Source organism: Canis lupus, chromosome 23 (assembly GCF_011100685.1).
Source record: "Canis lupus familiaris isolate Mischka breed German Shepherd chromosome 23, alternate assembly UU_Cfam_GSD_1.0, whole genome shotgun sequence".
NCBI lineage: Eukaryota > Metazoa > Chordata > Mammalia > Carnivora > Canidae > Canis > Canis lupus.
The window spans coordinates 45487807-45501355 of NC_049244.1; the positions used below are offsets into that span (position 1 = coordinate 45487807).

Sequence of the window (13549 nt, forward strand, 5' to 3'; positions counted from 1 at the left end):
CTTTTAAACCTTTTAAAAGGGATTTGGGTCTTTAGTTTGTTAACACATTTATTCATGTGTTTATCTCTGCCCTACTTTGAAGGCGTTCAGTCTAGAAAGACAATTACATCAAGAACAACCTCAGTGTGATACTGTGTGATACAGTGTGATTTCAGACAAGACTTAATCAGTGTATAGAAGATGGAGTCCGTTGCATGAAGGGGACCACTAGTTAAGTATCTCTTGAAGGAAGGTAAAAAGAGTGCTTGGAGAACACCCTCCCAACAGGCTGTATAAATGACTCTAAGCTATCAAAAGTGGGATTTCTGGATATTTCAAATTTGTGTGTGGTGCCACAGTGTGTAGAGTTGGAAGGTGATATCAGAAGTTCATTCATTCCTTCATGGACGCTGTGGGCTCTTCCCTGCCTTCCAGGCTCTAAACAACTGGTTCTCTGGACCTCTGAAAGGGAGACCACATTTTTTTTTTTTAAGATTTTATTTATTTATTCATGAGAGACACACAGAGAGAGGCAGAGACATAGACAGAAGGAGAAGCAGGCCCTATGCAGGGAGCTGGATGTGGGACTCAATCCCAGGACTCCAGGATCACGTCCTGAGCCGAAGGCAGACGCTCAACCGCTGAGCCACCCAGGCATCCCACATTTCTGACCAAAATTTAGGAACTGTGGTCTGACAAATACAAATGTCATTAGGAGGAAAATGCATGGAACGTTTAAAATCAGTATTGTCACGGAGAATTCAGAATATACGGTTGCCATAAACCAGCAAGATTCCATGGGCTTCCTGCCGGGGTGCTGGGGATGAGGTAAAGAATCATCCCTCATAGATAAAGAAGTGCTTTGGCCTGACGATTAATAAGATAAGCAGCAAATTGTGAATCAATTACCTGGTCACTTCTAGCCTAGTTCAAACTCATTCCCTGTCAGCTGCACTCACTAGCTTCAACCGAGGCCAGAAAATTTCCACTGACTATGGATCCTACATTAAGAATATATTAAGAAGATCAACCAAGGAACTCTACTTGCTGGAAAATCAAGAAGGTGTTTCTGTTTTGTTTTGTTTTCTCTAATCTACGCCAAGTCTATATTTATATTTATAATATAAAATGTTTATATTTTCACCAGCTTTTACCGAAAGAATTCTTCACCAGGTATTTCTAACTCTCCACAATCTGACACATGGTCAGATTGCATTTTTCCAGCCCTTTTTAGTTGGCTCAGGCCATGTGAATATTTCTGACAAACAAGTTGAAGAAAATGAAATAAATCAGAGCATTTAATTGCTGTTTTGAGAGTCTTCAGAGCACTCTGTTCTCTCTGGCACAGAGGTCAGCTATGCTCAAGATGGCAGCTGCTCTGTCAGCCAAGGCCCTTGAGTGATGACAAAAAAATGTAACCTTTCTCTCAGGGTCTGCAAGCCAGGACTGATTTCCTTCAAGCCGCATTCCCAGAGCCTGGTGTTCTCAATAACTGCCATTGGTTTTTCCATAGCACCTTAAAACTGTAACAGTATCTCTACCCTTCCCTTCTCTCTTAAAATCACAGGTCATTGTCTTCAAAGGCCAGATTCAGTCAGTCCCTAGTTGATTTCTTCCTTTAAAAAAAAAAAGATTTTATTTATTTATTTTGAGAGAGAGAGAGTGAGCAACGAACGAGGGAGTAGGGGCAGAGGGAGAGGGAGAAGCAGGCTCCCCACTGAAGAGGGAGCCAGATGCAGGGCTCTATCCCAGGACACTGGGATCATGACCTGAGCCCAAGGCAGATGCTTTAACCGGTTGAGCCACGCAGGCGCCCCACCTGGTTGATTTCTTGGAAGTGTCTTTACCCATACAGGAGATATTTTTCCTTATCACAGCTTACGCAGTCAGTAACTGCAGAGCAGGAACTGTATTAGAGAGAAAAATCACAGCACAGGTGACCTCATGGAAGGAACACCAGAGCACTCTAAGTATTTCTTTGATTCCAAATTCTCATGACGGAAATAAGAGTGGACAATGTGGTAATTACTAAAATGTACTGAAGCCTTACTGTGCGCCAGGTGCTATCCAAAGTGCCTTTCACGGAGTCCTCACAGCTCTTGGATGGGGATATGATTACCGTCAACAGCTGAGGTTATCAAGGCACAGAGAAGTTGGGTAACTTGCTCAGGCTCACCCAGACAGCAGGTTAGAGGGTCAGGATTTAACCCAGGGCAGCTTTGCTCCAAAGTGCATGCTTTTGCCCGTTACTCTATTTTGGCTGCCTCCTCGTGTCAGGAATTTGGTGGGGGACAGAGAGTATGTTTTAATGTTTTGGGTGGAGCATTACTAAGCTTGAGATGTTATAGGGCTTGAGGAGATAGTGTTTTAATTCTTCTGTAAATGATTTTCATTTAATGCCATTTGCCGAACTCCTAGTTTTGAAAGTTACTCATATCTTTCCTTTTTACCTAACTTTTCATATATTTTTGTCTTATCTCTGAAACCAGATTTTAAGCTCTGAAGACAACTTTTTTTGAAAGCCTATAAAACCTACTACAGTATCCTTCATACAGTAAGTGTTCAGGGATTCGTTGCTAAGTTTCTGAGAGCAGACAGAATTCCATCACAACCTTCTGTCTCTCCTATCCTGCCTGGAGTTTGTTTGTTTGTTTGTTTGTTTGAATATTTAAAAAAAAATCCTTCTAAAGAGCACTTTTAGGTTTACAGGAGGGTTAAGAAGGAGGTAGATTTCCCATATACTCCGTGCTCCCACGCATGCATATATCCCCTACTATACATTATCAAAATGTACCATATGACTCACCAGAATGGTACATTTTTTTACCAAGGATGAACTACACTGACACATCATAATGACTCAAAGTCTGTGTTTTGCATTAGGCTTCCCTCTTGGTGTTATACATTCTATGAATTTAGATAAATGTATGATATATATCTGTCCTTGTCATATCATGCAGAGTATTTTCACAGCCCTGAAAATCCTCTGTACTTTGCCTGTTAATCTTCCTATCCTACCCCCACCACCCCTTTCAGCAACCAATGATCTTTATATTGTCGCTACGGTTTTACCTTTTCTAGAATGTCATATAGTTGGAATGATATGGTATGTAGCCCTTTCAGGCTGGCTTCTTTCCCTTAGCAATATGCATTTAATATTTCTCCATGTCTTTTCATGGCTTCATAGCTCATTTCTTTTTAGTGCTGAATAATATTCCATTCTTTGAAAGTACTTCAATTAATTTATCCATTCACTTGCTGCTGGAGGACACCTTGATTGCTTCCAAGTTTGGGTGATTGTGAATAAATCTGTTATAAACATCTTTGTATAGGTTTTCATATAGATGTAAATTTTCAACTCTTTTGGGTAAATGCCAAGGAGCATGTTTGCTGGATTGTATGGTGTGTGGCATCTTTTCGTATGCTTCTTTGCCATCTGCATATACTCTTTGGTGAGGTGTCTGTTAAGGCCTTTGGCCCATTTTAAACCAGGTTTTTTCTTTTCTTATTGTTGAGTTTTGAGAGTTCTTTGTATATTTGGGATAGCAATTCTTTATTGGATGTGCCTTTTGCAAAATTTTTTCTGGTATTCTATGGCTTGTCTTTCCATTCTATTAATAATGTCTTTCACAGAGCAGGGTTTTTTTCATTTTAATGAAGCCCAGCTTATTAGTTATTTCTTTCATAGACTGTGTCTTTGGTGCTGTACCTAAAAACCCATTGTCAAACTCAAAGTCATCTAGGTTTTCTGCTATGCCGACTTATAGTTTTCCATTTTCCATTTGGACCATTTGAATTTTTGTGAAGGGTGTAAGGTTTGTGTTTACATTCTTGCTCTTTTTTTTTTTTTTTTTTTTTTGCATGTGGATGTCTAGTTTTTCCAGCACCATTTGTTGAAGAGACTATCTTTGTTCCATTGTATTGCTTTTGCTCCCTTGTCAAAGATCAGCTGACTGTATTTATGTGGGCCTATTTCAAGGCTCTCTATTCTATTCTCCTGGCCTCTTTGTTAATTCTCTTGCAAGCATCACACTGTCTTGATTACTGTTGCTTTACAGTAAGTCTTGAAGTTGGGTAGTATCAGTCTTCTATATTCTTCTCCTTCAATATTATGTTGGCTGCTCTGGGTCTCTTGTCCCACCATATAGATTATAGAATTAGTTTGCTGATATTTATAAAATAATTTGCTCAGGTTTTGATTGAAACTGGGACTCTTTTTAAGTCATCCTTTGACCTCCTTGAGATAAGCAAACTTATTTTTAAAAAGTCCTCTCACTTCCCCTCTCCTCCTTTCTTCTCCTTTTCCTCCTTCCTCCTCATCTCATTCTTATTCCTTTTCCTCCTCTTCCTCTTCTTCTCTTCCTCTATTTCTCAAGTGTGGCCCAAGACCAAGAAGAGGGTAGAGTCAAAAAACAGTAGAGACAGTTTATGCCTGCCAGACTTAAAATTTTAGCTGCTATGTTGGGGATGGGATTGGACCTGGAGGCAATTGGATGGCATGAAAAGGAATTAGCACACAGGCTGGTATTCTGGCTTTACTGCTAAGTATCTGGATGTGTTATATAAGCCACTTGGTCAACATGGGACTCCATCTCTCCATCTGTAGGAAATAATAATAGCTAATATTTGTTGAGTACCTATTGTGAATTCAGCCACTGTTCTAAGAGGTTTAGATGGAGGAGGATGGCCAATGTTTTTCACACTTTACTTTTATTCAAGGGACTCTCCTTCAATAAAATAAAGTCTCACATGGCTTCCAATACAAAGAGCAGGTAGGAGGGGCATACCTAATTTATTTATAAATTGAAATATATAATATTTCTTCATGAGAAATTGAAGAGATCAGTCTGTGATCTCTATTGCTTCAACCTTTGATCTACATTTGAGTATCATGATTTTCTAACTTAGTTTTTGAAAGAACTACAAATAAATTCAGTCAAATGCTTGTGGATCTCCTAAAGCACTTCTATAGGATCCTTGTTTCCACAGAGCACAGTTTAAAAGCCTCTGGGTAAGTTTATCTCTGAGGTCTCTTTTGAATCTCATATTCTCTCTGAATCTGAGCTTGGGTCAGATGGCTAAAACTGCTGCCAAGAACATACACAAACCAGACATTCTTCTCTTCCATGAAGAAATAGGTTTCTTCTTCTATTTTCTAATAGATCAATGCCTAATACTAAAAACCTATTGTTACAACTAGTCTTGATTTAGGTATTGCTCTGTCTATGACAGTCATAGCTGCTTTGAGTTTCAGCGTGGACTCCCAGTATATAAATCTATATGTTTGCAGAAGTATCAAGTCAAGCTCAATAAAATTTGTAAGCCAGGGGACCTGAAATCCAGTGAATAAGAAGTTTGAAATAGTATCACATAATGAATTTCAACAATGCTCCTTAAATGAAAAGAGGAGTTCCCATCCTACTACATGCCTATGTGACCATGGCCAGTCACTTTATATTTTTGGAGCCTAGTTTTTGATCAGCTGCTCTGCCTTATATCTCCAGTGCTTCTTAGCTATCAGCAGGGCTGGCCTCATGGACATATATACCCTGTGTATGCTCTGGGCCCCACTTTCAGAAAGCCCTGTGCTTGGTTTAATGCTATGCCACTCCACATTGAAATTCTTAATAATTTCATTTTTGAACTTGCATTTTGTACATGAAGTCCAATGGGTGCACATAAACAGAAGAGATACATGGAATATGCATGTTCACTGCTGCTGTTCCTTGCCACCCCATTTCCATTGCCTTCAAGATGCCCACTGACACAGAAGCCCAGTGAACCCACAATGCCCGAGAGTACATCAAGACCCATGTAAGTACAAAGCAAGTATGTTATGTCTACTACTGAGTAAGCAGGAGTGCTGACAGCTTTGAGAGGCCAAGCTTTCTATTCAAACTAGAACTTGCTTCAAACTCAGAAAGAAGACAATGGTTCTCTAAGATACATGAATGAATGATCAAGGAATACGAACATATTCTTTGTTACTCATATCATTTCTCTATGTTAGCCAACTGCTTATGCTGAAAATGATGACAGAGAAGGAGAGGTAAAGGTCGGGCAACCCAGGAGTCTTTCTCTTTGCAGCCATTCCTTGTTTAAGAGTAAGCTGAAGGCAAAAAAGTGTTGGTAGAATGTGTGAGTATCAAGAAGTTCAATTAAAGCAGTGGAACTAATTTTGTACAACTTTTCCACTGTTCTGGCAAGAACAAAAATACATATGCATGCGCAAGCTATGAAATACAAATTGTATAATTTTGGTAATTCTACATATGACTTAACTGTTCTCCTAGTTGCATTTAAAACTGGCTTTACATGATATAAAATGAATGATAAAATTTAGGATGAAATTTTATTTTTTTAGAACAGCATTAGATAGCAAATAAATGTTATGACATGGTATACTTGTATAAAGCTAATAAAATATGTATAAGATCTATAGGAGGGAAACTATAACACTCTCATGAAAGAAATCTAAGTAGATCTAAATAAATAGAGATTATTCCATGTTCATGGATGAGAAAGCTCACTGTTAAAATGTTAATTCTTCCTAACTTGATCTGTAGCTTCAATGCACTCCCAGCAAAAGTCCTAGCAAGTTGTGGTGATTGACAAACTGATTTTTTTTTTTATTGACAAAAAGATTCTTAAGTTTATAGAGAGAGGCAAAAGACCTAGAGCAGTCAACATAATTATGAGAAGGGCAAAGACCTAGAATGGCCAACATAACACTGCAGAAGAACATTGAAGAACAAAGGACTGGCACTATACAACTTCAAGAGTTGCTATAAATCTATGTTATCAAGACTGTAAGATATCGGTGAAAGAATAGACAAATAGAAAAATGGAACAGAGTAAGAAGTGCAGAAATAGACCCACACAAATATAGTTAACCAATCCTTGACAAAGCTAAGGTAATTCACTGGAAAAAAGATAGTCTTTTCAATAAATAGTACTAGAACAACTGGACACCTATACACCCCCCACCCCCACCAAAAGAATCTAGATCTTGACCAACTTTTCACAAAAATTAACTCAAAATGAATCATAGACCTAAATGTAAAATACACAACTATAGAACTTCTAGAAGTTAATGCAGTAGAAAATCTAGGTGTATGGAAAAATCTCCCCTAGTTTCTCCTTTATTCTCACACTCCTCCTGCAATGAACTTCACTTCTCACACAAAATATGTGGGTTTTCCACGCCTCAAGCAATTTTCTGACAGCAGCAGGTGTCCCACATAGTAACTCAGTTTTGACACTATTTACCTGGAGACCGAACTGCATTCCCCCTCAACTTCAGAGGCTAAACAAAAGTCCCAGGTTGTCACCTGTGTTTCTGACTGACCAGCTATGAATTGAAATTCCTACAATCCCCATCTTGGGTTCAATAATTTGCTAGAATGACTCACAGAACTCAGGGAAATTTCTACTTACATTTACTGATATACTATAAAAGGATATAATAAAAGATACAGAGGTATGCCCAGATGGAAGAGAAGTGTAGGGCAAGGTATATTAAAGGGTCTCAAATGCAGGAGCTTCTGTTCTCATGGAGTTGGGATGCACTCCCAAGCACATGGATGTGTTCACCAACCCAGAAGCTCTCTGAACTCCATACTTTGGGGATTATTATGGAGGCTTCCTTATGTAGTATGATCAATCATTAACTCAATCTCTGGCCCCTCTCTGCTTCCTGGAGGATGGGGAATGGGGCTGAAAGTTCTAAACTTCTAATCATGGCTTGGTCTTTCTGGTGACCAGCCTCCATCCTGAAGCTGTGCAGGAGCCAACCAAGAGTTGCCTCATTAGAACACAAGATGCTCCTATTACCCAGGAAATTTCCAGGGAATTAGGAGTTCTAATCAAAAATCAAATATTAGAACAAAAGTTGCTCCTAGTATTCTCTCTTATAACTTAAGACAATTACGTGGGTTTTAGGAGCTCTGTGTCAGGAATGGGGACAGAGGCCAATGCATATATCTTTTATTATTTCATACTAGGTGACCTCGGGTTTGGCTGAGTTTTTAAGATACAACACCAAAAGCATGATCCTTAAAAGAAAAAAGATTGATGTTAGATTTTATTAAAATTAGAAACTTCTGCTCTGTAAAAGACACCATTAAGAGAATGAAAAGATAAGCCACAGACTAGGAGGGAGTATCTGCAAAAGACATTTCTGAGAAAGGAGTTGTGTCCAAAATATATAAAGAACTCTTAAAACTCAACAATAAGAAAACAAGCTAATTAAGAAGTGGGCACAAGATCAGAACAGACACCTCACCAAAGACATACAAATGGCAAATGAGCACGTGAAAAAATGCTCAACATCATATATCATTAGTAAATCATAAATTAAAACAGTGAGATACCACCGCATACCTAAGCTGGTATGGCTAAAATCCAGAACACTAGCAACATGAAATGCTGGCAAGTATGTAAGAGCAACAGGAACTCTCTTTCATTGCTGGCGAAAGTGCAAAATAGTTCAGCCACTTCTGAAGACAATTTTACAGTTTCTTACAAAGGCAAACACAGCCTTCCAGAATGATCCAGCTATTGCACTCCTAGATGATTATCCAAATGAGTGGACAAATAATTAGAGTGAACTCTAATGTGAATTATAGTCTTAGAATTATGTATCAATATTGGTATCTTTCTTTTTTTAAGATTTTATTTATTTATTCCTGAGAGACACACAGAGAGAGAAGCAGAGACACAGGCAGAGGGAGAAGGAGGCTCCATGCAGGGAGCCCAATGTGGGACTCCATCCCCGGTCTCCAGGATCACGCCCTGGACTGAAGGCGGCGCTAAACCGCTGAGCCACCGGGGCTGCCCTCAATATCGGTTTCTTAATTAAAATATATGTACCACACTAATGCAAGATGTTAATATAAAGGAAACCTCGGGGCTGGGACAAGGGATATATAGAAACTCTGTATTTCTGCTTGATTTTTCCATAACCCTAAAACTGCTTTAAAAAAGTCTATTAGTTAAACAAAACAAGAACATGCAAGTTGAGAGAGAGGGCATGGGATAAAAGAGAAAGCTACATATTTTAATACTCTAATAGCATTTTTTTCTTTTCCTTTGAATAAGTGACCCCACGTTTTCACTTTGCCTTTGTGTCTGAAAATTATGTACCCGGCCCTGTTTATCACTGTATGAAGAATAATAGCTAATGTTTGTTGAACACAGTTTATGCACCAGGGACTATGCTAGGTACTTTTCATATATTATTTCATTTCATCTTTACAATAACCCTGAGAGATAGGTAATATTTTCATGCGCACTTGTAAATAAGGAAATCAAGATTTAAGAAGTCAAGTGTTTTGATCAATGTCACTTAGCTGATAGGACAAAGAATCCGATTTGAACCAAGCTGCCTGATTCCAGAAACAGTTCCAGAATAACCACTGCCATCTTAGATTTCAAGCCTTTTGAGGTACTTCTTTTGCTATGCTTCTGACCTCCAAATATAAACTTCACTGATTGCAATGCTCAGGCATCTGCCAGAGGACAGTCTTGCAATTTTAATCATCTTGGATGAAATGTGGAATATTCCCAACCAGCAGATACTTTGAACAAAACCTCTTAAATTCTTTGGATGATGCAAGCCACATAAATGCACAAGAGACTTTACGAACATTATGGACAGTACTTCTTTAGAAACCCATAAATCATGAAGGAATTAACTTTCTCTAAGGAAACACACGCTGTATATATAGAGAGAGCAGACCTCAACAATCTTGATTTTTGAATCGAGAAGGCACATGCTAGATTTGAACATCAACAACAAAAAATTGAAATTAATCCTCACAGCGTCTTTGGATAAGTTCTTTTCCATACTTCCTCCTGCTTTTTTTTTTTTTTCCTTAAACTTGCTCAGCACATAACTATGGGTTTAAGCAAAGGAGATCTTTTCATCTGTGCGGGTTTTGAGGCACAGTTGTCCATACAAAGTTCAGGGCTCTCTGCCAATCTCACAGGTTCCAGCTCTGCAGCACAGATGTATGCCTCAACTTACCGGGTCAACTCAGCTCTGGAGGAACCGATCTTTCTCATAGTAACTGCTGATCTTAAAAGGAATCTGATACGAACGAGTCTGCTGAAGTGAGCTCTGTACTTCTGATGGAAAACCACATCTAACTGAGCGGTCGAGCCTGTCATAAGAGCCTTTGGAGGTTTGAAGTAGATGTTTTTAATCCTGCTGTGATAGAGTGAACTAGCCCATACATCTCTGCTTCTTTGGTGCATGATGGAAGCATAGAGGATATGTTATGATAAAAATCCCAATTATGCCTTCCACCATCTGTTAATAACATGTGCTTGTGGACACGTTGCCAGGAAATATCAAGAACAAAGGAATGAGAGGCTCTCATTCCAGAGAAATGGATCTCGGCTCCCACTGTGGCTCACTGGTTTGGTTACAGATGTGTCCACGTCCTCGACACCCAGCCCCATATAGCACAGAAGGCCATGGCCTTGGGGAAGACTAATCCAGGCCTGTTTGGAGGAGGACTCCGTGGCAAGCAACACTGATGTTTTTCTTAGAGTGTTTCGAAAATACAGTTAAAACAGAGAGAAAGCACCAACTAGCTTCCACTTCATATATGTATATGAGAGTTGCTCACTAATATATTTTTTTAAGATTTTATTTTATTTATTCATGATAGACACAGAGAGTGAGAGAGAGGCAGAGACAGAGGCAGAGGGAGAAGCAGGCCCCATGTACAGAGCCCAATGTGGGACTCGATCTCGGGTACCCAGGATCACACCCCGGGCTGCAGGCGGCACTAAACTGCTGCGCCACTAGGGCTGCCCACTAATAAAGATGTTTAAAAACCACAATGCTCCTTGAAGAGAAGGCATGCACATGCCATGTCTTGAATCAAGTTATATGAAAAGATAAAAACTTACTAAATATCTTGGCTGGAACCATCTATCTGATCACATCGGGGGACTTTTTTCTTCAAAGATGATTGAGAATAGCTAGAAAAGACCTAAAACAATATGTAGAAATAAGCAGTAACTTTGCATAGATAATTAGAACCCACATATAGGGATCCCTGGGTGGCTCAGTGGTTAAGTGCCTGCCTTCAGCCCAGGGCGTGACCCTGGAGTCCTGGGATCGAGTCCCACATGGGGCTCCCTGCATGGAGCCTGCTTCTCCCTCTGCCTGTGTCTCTGCCTCTCTCTCTCTGTGTCTCTCATGAATAAATAAATAAAGTCTTTTTTTTTTTAAAAGAACCCACATATAAAGCAATATATTGAATTATTGGTTTCTATTTCCATTTAACTGAACTAGTATCAGAGCTAACAACCAGCGAAAATCCTATTGTATTTTTAAGATTTTTCTATTTTATAAAAAGATCTAGACTTTTAAGAGATGTGTCTAAAGTGCTACAAGATGGAAACTATTGTGTTCCAAGAAACTGAGAGTCTATATTAGAAGACCCCAGACTTTCTTATAACACACAATCAAGGATCTTGTCACGAAGACCATATTCAGAAATGCTTTGTAGAAGTTAGAAGTGTACCTGAGAGAGCAAAGGTTTTCCATGTATAAAATAAAATTGGAATCTTATTTCTGTTCCCAACATCCCGCTTTGATAATACCTTTGAGTTTTTAGTTAGGGACAAAGTTTTCTTCTAGCACCACCACTAAATGACGCTTTCCAACAGCCACTTTGCCAAAATTCACTTTCTTCCCCTCCAGCAAACATTCCTCCTCCAGAGTCTACTTGGCACTACTTCTCCTTTGTCAGTTGAGTTGCCTGCTGCCGCACATCTACCTTGAAAGCTGGCTCACAGAGAATATCCAGAAATATGTGGATCATTTTGTAATGTAACCTACTTACTTTAGAGATGAAGAAATTGATGACCAAGAAGTTGAATCACCATGGGATTTAGCATATGGAAAAAGAACTTCTGGTTCGTTCTTATTCTTATTCTAGTGTTCCTTCTGAGACAGTTGCTGCCTTTTTGCTATTCATTTGTCCTTTGCCTCTCTGCCTATTGCCACCTCCACTCCTAACAGAACACTGGCCCCATCACATTGTGATGGTTATTCTTCACCCCCATTCTCACAGGACTGAACAAGAAAGGAAGGGAAAGCCCTCCTCTTCCATTCTCTCTTCCTGTACCTCTTTCCTCAGTTGCCTCAGTACACAAAATAAAAAAGCACTAATACATAGGCACATAGTTTCTTAATTTTCATATTATTATTTTTTTAAGATTTTATTTATTTATTCATGAAAGACAGAGAGAGGCAAAGACACAGGCAGAAGGAGAAGCAGACCCCACACAGGGAGCCCAATGTGGGACTCGATCCTGGAACTCTAGGATCACACTCTGAGCCGAAGGCAGATGCTCAACCGCTGAGCCTTAATTTTCATATTAAATTAAAAAGTTAACCTCCATTTCCAGTAGAATACTTGTACAGTTATAATGAACAAGACAAAAATCACCTGTAAATCCACAACCCAAATATAACCACTGTGAACATATTTGATCTATTTTCTAATTTTTTCAATACATTGCCATATGCTTTAAAACTCTTAAGACTATACTAGAGATAAAGTTTGATTAAAGCTTTTTCTCCTCACATCACTAAAAATTATTTAAAGCAAAATTTCAACGATTGCCTGCCAATATTTTGTCATAAACTCCATATGAAGAGGGTTGCTCACTACCAGCTAACCCTTCATATTGACCCTGTCTTAGGGCTGTGCTGGTAAACTTAGTTTCAGGACAGGGGGCAGGGAAGCCCTCATTTGTAGCATTTGCCAAATTCCACGGTACAAATCTTCCTCCTATGAGGGATTTCAAGCTACCAAAGATTAACCAACTGGCTCACAAGTTTCTGAAAATTTAACAATTGATTTTTAAACTGATACAAGCCAGTTTCACGCACCACTGACTGTGTCATATTTCTACCTTGAGGACGCCATACTTAAGTAGGGGAGTAAAGAGGTCCTTGATAAACAAGGAAATGGCTTTTACCCACATGGTGGCCTCAGTCTTAGCATATCTCCTAGCCCTTTAGCGTATCTTTACTTCAATCAGTGATGTATTTCTACTAAAGACCTCAGAGAAAGACTGGCAACTTAGAATGTCCTATAGTACTTCCCTTCACATTCCTTACCCGGGTCCCTCAAAAGCATTTTCACTAGGCTTCTGCTTCCTGCTTTCATTGCTTTACAATCCTAATGGTTTCCAACTAGGTAACTTTTATTCAGGTGTGGTTACATATGTTTTGAACGTGGAAGAAGATGGTTAATCTGAAGTTAAAAAAAAAAGAAGAAGAAACAACCAGTTAACAGTAACTAATCTTGTGGGTAAGTGAAATGAGCTTTTAAGTCATCTAGGGCTGACTGCTGACTTGTTCTTTAAAAAAAAGTCTTGGGGGATCCCTGGGTGGTTCAGCAGTTTAGCGCCTGCCTTTGGTCCAAGGCATGATCCTGGAGACGCGGGATCGAGTCCCATGTCAGGCCCCTCACAGGGAGCCTGCTTCTCCCTCTGTCTGTGTCTCTGCCTCTCTCTCTCTCTCTCTCTCTTTCTCTCTGTG

At 39.3% G+C, this 13549-nt stretch overlaps 1 long non-coding RNA gene across 4 annotated transcripts in view; it reads left to right on the plus strand.

The window, feature by feature from the left end:
* The first annotated feature begins 777 nt into the window (after positions 1-777).
* The window catches only part of LOC119865422, a 30320-nt gene continuing 17548 nt past the window's right edge, over positions 778-13549 (plus strand). For 3 of the 4 annotated variants that reach the window (XR_005377197.1, XR_005377194.1, XR_005377195.1), the window contains exons 1-3: positions 778-1042; positions 2469-2533; positions 5644-5793. This is a non-coding gene — a long non-coding RNA (uncharacterized LOC119865422). Of the gene's footprint in view, positions 1043-2468; positions 2534-5643; positions 5794-11698; positions 12161-13549 lie in introns of those variants that run through there. The other variant, XR_005377196.1, reaches the window with a different exon arrangement.